Below are 7,858 nucleotides of genomic sequence, written 5' to 3' on the forward strand. Positions count from 1 at the left end.
TCTTTCTGTAATGTGTGTGTTCTGGGTTTAATTGTAACTGAGTGAAATAAGGGCGGTGACCTCAGGAGGCTGCATTTGTTCTGATGCTGCTTCTCTTCTCTTTTTTGAAGCATCTCTCGAATTTCCGTAATGGACATATATTTTTTTAAATTGTATTTAGCGGTAATGAATCTCCATCTTTCTTATTAGATCAGGTTTTGGAACAGCCTGAAGTTCTCTTGATCGCCAAGTGTGGATCTCCAAGTAGAGATGAGGTAGCCAAGGATAGAGAATCATCCCGAGAGAGAGAGTGACCAGCCATCCTGCCTCCTCCACGGTTGGGATAAGTGGGTGCCTAGTGCCCGAGAGAGGGGACTTGCAGTGTGCAAATAGAGAAAATTCCTGTATGAGTAGAGGCAGTGATTACAACGAGGAAAAGGAAGGTCCTTTCTAAAGGAAAGAGTAGACTTCAGAAGTTCCTTGTTTTGTCCGTCACCGCTCCTGCCTCTGGGCCTTGGGGGGCCTCATACACAGAGCCCTTGGCCGAGATGAACTAGGTGGGAGCCCTTGGCGTGTGCTGAGACTAGAAGAGCAGAGGCCCAGATCTTGTTGGAGCCCGCGGGTTCTCGGCCCTGGTGGGGCTGCGCGGGAAGCCCTTTAGGCTGTGGCTCCTGCTTATCCCAACCTATCCTGCTGTTTGGACACTTGTGTGGGGCAGGTGCCACGGCACAGGGCTTATGATGTCCTCAGCGTGACTTGCCTGGTTTCTTTTCTTCACATGCTGGCTCCTCCCCCGCATGAGGCCCTGTTACTGTCCCCTCCCGGACTGAGTCCCTCCAGGACTGAGCTCCCGCCCGGCGCTCACCTTCTCCAGAACACAAGCCGGCGGTACGGATGTGTCACTCAGTAAATATTTGTTGAATGAATGAATAATTCAAGGGGCAGGAGGCAAAACAAAGGTCTTTTAAGTGGGGAAAATCACCTTAAGTGCCCCCCCTTTTTTTCCCCCGTGTGTTTTGATAGTCAAACATCTGTATCAGTGTTTACTAGGGTTTTGTTTTTCATTTTGTTTGAAAAATATTGTCAAACTCATGAGCTATAGGAATAGTCTAAAGAATTCCCACACCATTACCTACATGTACCAATAGGTAACATTTTGCCACATTTGCCTTCTCTCTCTGCATTCCGTTGTTACTTTTCTGAACCTTTTTATTTTTTTTTTTTTAATTTTTTTCAACGTTTTTTATTTATTTTTGGGACAGAGAGAGACAGAGCATGAACGGGGGAGGGGCAGAGAGAGGGAGACACAGAATCGGAAACAGGCTCCAGGCTCTGAGCCATCAGCCCAGAGCCTGAAGCGGGGCTCGAACTCACAGACCGCGAGATCGTGACCTGGCTGAAGTCGGACGCTTAACCGACTGCGCCACCCAGGCGCCCCTCTGAACCTTTTTAGATCAAGTGGCAGGCCTTACACTCTTCACGACTGAATACTCGAGGTAGATTTTCTAAGAACAAGAGCAGATTCTCTTACATAATCACAGTGTAGTCACCGAATTCGGAGACTTTAGCATTGATGATGACAGTTACATTTCACCAGTGTCTCTGTGGGGGGAGGAAAAAACCTTTTCCTCTGGACTCTTCGTGGATGGAGCCTGTGAATTAAATTGACAAAGGCCAGATGAACCAGACAGAAGATTTGTTTGGCATATGCACACTGGAGATTCACCCGGGAGGAGTGAAAACCCAAGGAAGCAGTTAGACTTGAGAGCGTATGTACCATTTTAATAAAGGGCGATGTATTTTGGACGCGTGACAAGACAAAGGAATGAGAGTTGGGGCTTCTGGGGATGGTCAGTCGTGGGAAGGGAAATAGATGAGGGAGAGTAACAGGGGCTATGGTAGTAAGGTTTGTTTATGCAGATTCACATCCTCCGGGTCTTTGGGATAATTAACGTCTCTTCCTGGTACTGGAGTAGGGAGGAGGGACACTTTCACAAAGCGACGTTTATGTCCCGCGTTGAGGCAGAGAGGGAAAGGGCAGAGAATTCCTCCCGCAGCTGCTATTTCTCCGTTGCCTTCAGCCCAGAATACTCTTTACGCCAAAGTGGCCTGTTTTCGGGTGGCCTGTGCTGCTTCAGCCCAGTAATGTCCTTTATGGCCGTTGTCCTTCTGTTGTACGGGATTCAGTCCAGGAACTGCTCCGTGTGTGTTGCATGTAGTCGACAAGTTTGTTTCCACTTGGAATCTGGAATCTTTTCTCAGATTGTATCTTCTGTGATGCTGACATCTTTGAAGAGCAGGAGCCAGTTGTTTTGTGAAATGAACCGCAAATTTCCTTTCCATGTTTCCTCATGATTAGATTCAGGCTTTGCAACTTTGGACAGGAAAATCTACATAAATGACGTTTCTTTCTCAGTTCATCACATTTAGAAGTTACATGTCCGTTTGTCCCAGTCCCAGTTTGTCCCAGATGTCACTGTGGTTAAGGGTGTCATCTCTTGGGTGTTCCAGGGGCAACGTTACCAGTTCTCATCAGGGTTCGTAGGTAATCTGTGCAGAGATACCTTAAGATTCTTTTGTAAACTTCACCCAGCATCTTTAGCATCCGTTAATGACTCTTGCCTCAATTAGTAACGTGATGGTTAAAAATGGTGATTTTTTTTTTTCTGTCTTTCCTCTCCGTTTATTAGTTGACATTAAATAGAACTTTATCTAGATTTCACACCTAATAAAACAACGTTTCTAAAGCGAGTCTTTGGGTTTTCCCAGTTAGTTATGTTGTAACTTTAGAACTGTACATTATTGCTGAAACATTTTCAAGGTTTCTATCCAGTCAGGTTGCGTTAATGTGCAAGACGATTTTGCCGAGGTTCGGAGCTCTGGGAGGACAAGGCTGGTGGGATAGGATAGCTGGATGCTGGCAGGATTATCATTGTGCAGATGGGTGCCTCTGTACCTTTGATGGCTTCAGATCAGCCCTGAACTTTTCTTTGTTGGGGGACGGGGCAAGGATGGGGTGTTAAACTTGTGAAAATAATGTGGGTGGTTTAAAGTCTTTTAAAAGTAAGAAGTATCCAAATTGAATTTGTTATTTGGCCTGCAAAAAGATACATATTAATTTAAGGTTAGATCAGTAAGGCTTTTTTCTCTACCTGGAATTAGTTAATGAAAACCAAATTTATTGATATTTCCAGCTTTGCTTTAATTCTGTGCAAGTCAAGTATGAGACGACCTTTCCTTTGAAAAATCTTACAGTTTTGGGGGGAAATCGCTATAGCAATAGTATCTAATGTGGAGCAGAAGATACAAATTAAGCCATGATTTGGGTGGTAGGGTGGGCCCCTGTGTGCTGCCTGAGAGGGGAGTCCAGTGATAGGTTTCAGGTTCTTTGGGGTGAGCGGCAGGTGGGGGCCCGGAAGCGGAAGCTCATGTGAAGGCTGGGATACACGAGTCCTGGGCTTCTGGGGAAAGCAGAGAACACGAGTGGGTGCCCGTCTTGCGCTCCAGTGCTTGGTGCTTCCCCCCCTTGCCCGGAGCTTTTAATATGTTTCTTTCCTGACTCAAGTTGACTAAGCTGAACGGCCATCATAGTCCGCAGTCTCTCAGACTCGTTTTGTCTCAGGACTAACCTCTCTTTAAATTTGTTTTTCTTTTTAATGTTTATCCGTTTTTGAGAGACAGACAGAGACAGAGTGTGAGCGGGGAGGGGCAGAGAGAGTGGGAGACACAGAATCCGAAGCAGAGAATCCAAAGCAGGCTCCAGGCCCCGAGCTGTCAGCACAGAGCCCGACGCGGGGCTCGAACCCACGAACTGCGAGATCATGACCTGAACCGAAGCCGGACGCTTAACCGACTGAGCCACCCGGGCGCCCCAGGACTAACCTTTCTTTAGTATTAAAATGTTCATGTGTTGTATTGTGTTAAAACAGCTTAACATAGAAAATGGTGGCCTTTTTTTTCTCTCATGGATGTTCTTATGTGATACGTAAAAGATAGACAAGAAGAGGGTCACGAATTGAGTAAATTCTAGCACTTGTTGAACAGTGTTTTTATTGAATAAAGGACAGACTCTTGAAATCAAACAGTAGCCTTAGAATTCACCTTGAAAGTTAGCGGTGTATTAGGTATTTACCTCTTGAAACAAACTGAAGGGTAAATGTCCTTGTAGGTAACCTGAAGGGGAGGGACAGTTCCAACTGCCATTTTGGTGTGTAGGAATGTTGTCTTTTTAAGAAATATTCCAAGTACGTGGGCCACTGGCCGGCAGCCTAGAGATACTTTTTATGTGGACATTTTGATGGATGATATTTGTTAAAATGATGTTTGACCTGTATTCAGTTTCGGTTTTGGACAGATCTAATTTTAGGCTTCATGACATTGAGATGTAAACATAATATGTTTGTTACAGATTTACAGAAACCCAGAAATTTGGTTCATAGAGTAGTGCGAGAGAAGAAAGCTAGTGAATTTGTGGTTTAAGTCATAGAAGCTAGGGTAAGTTTTACCACATTTAATGGCTTAAGAAGGGAGAAGTTAAAAAAAAAAAACTTTTTGTTTTCTTTGTTTTTGTTGGTTTTAATCTAAAGTCTAAATTATTTCTCTCTAGATTTATTTATTTAACCTCTACACCCAACATGGGACTTGAACCCATGACCCGAGATCAAGAGTCACATGTGCTACCGACTGAGCCAGGCAGGTGCCCCCGGAATCATTTCTCTCTAAACCGTGGTCTTACTGCAAATCATCCTCCATGTGAAAGCTTGTTTTCCAGTTCTAAAAGCAATAAATTTTTCGAATTGCAGGAAATTTTAGAATGCAGAAAAGTTTTAAGGAAAAAGATGGCTTATGGTCATAATCCCATCCTCAATTTTTGGATGAATTTTCTCTCTCTCCATTCTTTCCTTCCACCTTTTCTTCTTTTGTTTAGTTTGTAATTTGACTTTGTCATGATCTTCCTCTAAATAAAAGTGCTTTGCTGTTTTCCATTGTATTCCATACTGTAAGCAGTTTTGTTCATTACAAATTTTAAATTTGTAATTAAAATTTTTTGTTAACATTTATTTATTTTTGAGAGACAGAGTGTGAGTGGGGAGGGGCGGAGAGGGAGACACAGAATCTAAAGCAGGCTCCATGCCCCGAGCTGTCAGCACAGAGCCTGACTCGGGGCTCGAACTCATGGACTGCAAGATCATGACCCGAGCCGAAGTCGGACGCTCAACCAACTGAACCACCCTGGTGCCCCCGAACTGTCATCATTTTTTAAATGTTCATTTTTGAGAGAGAGAGAGAGAGAGAGCGAGCGCGGGGGAGGAGCAGAGAGAGAGGAGGACTAGATAGGGATGGGAGTGTGGTTGTATAAATCCTGCCATACACTGAGCATTTTCTGTGTCACAAGAACGTTTTTTCTACCAAGCTTCATATACGTGATCTTAACCAGATTCTCAATAATAGCTTAGTATATTTTACAGGCAAGGAAACCACCTTAGAGGGAGCCTGATAAACCGGGGTCTTCTTGAGACTAGACCCCTTGTTGGCTTTCAGATGGTTTTTAAATGATAGATACTTAAAAAAAAAAAAAACAAAAAACAAAAAAAAAACAGTTTGCTTTCCGGCTCCCCAGGTGGCCTTACCCCGTGCCCCTCCCACGTGGCGGGCCTCGGAGAGGAGTGACTGTAAGTGAGAAGGTATTAAGGGGTGAGGGCATCACCTCGGCTTCCGAAGGTCAAACGGCTGAGACTGCTCGTGCCCCGACTCTAACTTAGAAAAGGAAGGTTGGTGGGAGTGGTTTTGAAACAACTTGGGTCCTTGCCGTGCACAGAATCCTCTTTGAAGGAGCCAAGCTTTGGTGCGCTTAGCTCTGTCATCATTTTAAAAGCTCCTCCCCCTAACGTACTTGGATGGCAAACTCTAAGATTTCTCTAGTATTCAAGTTCCAAGAAATGGAAGTTTGTTATTTGGCATGGATATTGTTTGAGAATATATTTTATGGGTTTGTTTTGTTTTGTTTTAAATTTTTTTTTTTTCAACGTTTATTTATTTTTGGGACAGAGAGAGACAGAGCATGAACGGGGGAGGGACAGAGAGAGAGGGAGACACAGAATCGGAAGCAGGCTCCAGGCTCTGAGCCATCAGCCCAGAGCCTGACGCGGGGCTCGAACTCATGGACCGTGAGATCGTGACCTGGCTGAAGTCGGACGCTTAACCGACTGCGCCACCCAGGCGCCCCATGTTTTGTTTTGTTTTAAAGACGAGTGTTGAGGAAATATAATTGAAAACAGAACCTCCTCTTTCACCCAGAACAATCTGTCCACGCAGGTAGAGGGAAGAAAACAGTTTTCTTACTGGGTAAGCATTAAACCGGAGGGCCACGGGCCTCACAGGCTGTCCGCTAAGCAGGCTCCAAAGACCAAGAGATGTCACTCTTCTGTACAGTCAAGTGGTTATGACACTTGACATCCATGTTTTCAAGATAAAATTGCTCATTTCCTCATATCTTCATGACCAGAGGTAGGTTTTGCGGTTTGGAGTTCGGTGACACATGAGGCCCATCTCTACCTAGGAGACTGCGAGACGTCGGGCCTTGTCTTTCTTGAGGATTAGGTTTCAGGGATACCTTTCAGGTGCTAGGAAAACGTTCCTGAGATGGGAGACCGGCTACAGGCTCTTTGGCTTTTAAAGAGATTCACTTCCGTTTGGAAAGTGTCGAGAAAGAAATTGTGAACAAAGGGAGGGAGGGAGGGAGAATCTCTTCCCTTTATGATCCACTGGGAGAGGGAAGCCTCTTACTTGTAACTTGCCTTTATGCCAGTAATCGTCTAGACCCATCACTTTGCGTCTATAAGCACGGACTCCCTTGGTGATTTCAGGCTTGGTGGGTAAAATGCCCCGGGTCTCCGACATCGTGTTTGTTGCCGGGATCCAAAGGCTCTTCAAACAGTCCTTAGTTTTATCTGTTTTCGCTTACAGGAGTACTTCTGACAGCATTTTACCGTCACGGTGTTAACGCGTGGTTTTCTTTGCTTCACTATGGGACTTTAGAGTAGTCGGCACGTGCTGGGCTTCCTGAGAGTAGGAAGGAAATCCGGACAGCGATACCTGTGGAGTTAAGAGTGTCGGCACCTGTGACGCGTGACGATGAAATGACTGAGTTGCAAGTTGTGTTACCGGTCTTGAAAATGTGTACCGGCAAGCTCTAGATGCTTCTGGACCTTAGATCAGAATGGTTAAGCTGTCTGTTGTCACAAGCCTTTGTCTGAAGGGGTATGGCTGGAGTTAGATGCTAGTTAATGTGCGTGAAGTTTGTTGGTTCGGACTAAACCTTGACCGAGTGTCTGATACCTGGCAGGTCTTTTTCGGAGCTATCTAAAAGGGGCTTCTCAAACAGGAGTTTGCATGTTTGTAGTCGAAGTTCTGATCATCAATTAAAATGAGAAAACTTGACCTGTTGGCTCTGTATTTATGAACACGAAGTAAGTTTTCGTTGTACTTGGTGCGTTAACTCTCTGACGTCAGTACCGAAATGCCTAAGGAAATAATTTGGGTAACAGTGATTTTGTAAGAGTGGAGTTGAATTTTAAAGCATTGTCAGCTTTATTATTTTAGTTAATGGTGTTTTGAGAAAAGGTTCGAACGTGAATGACAGCGGGGTGGAGCGTGACAGATGAGGCCTTGATGGTGGACTGAGTCTGTATCTTCCCAGGTGGTGGGACAGAATGCAATTAAGCGTCACAGTAGGAGGTAGCTTTAGAAACCCACACAGGCGCCAGGAGAGGGGAGATCCGCTCCTGGGGAACCTGGGAAGCATGGTTACCGACCCACATGGTGTTCCCGCAGTTTCAAAGTCACATTTTACCGGCGGGGGGGGGGGGGGGGGGGGGGG

Source organism: Panthera uncia (genome assembly GCF_023721935.1).
Source record: "Panthera uncia isolate 11264 chromosome B3 unlocalized genomic scaffold, Puncia_PCG_1.0 HiC_scaffold_1, whole genome shotgun sequence".
Lineage (NCBI taxonomy): Eukaryota > Metazoa > Chordata > Mammalia > Carnivora > Felidae > Panthera > Panthera uncia.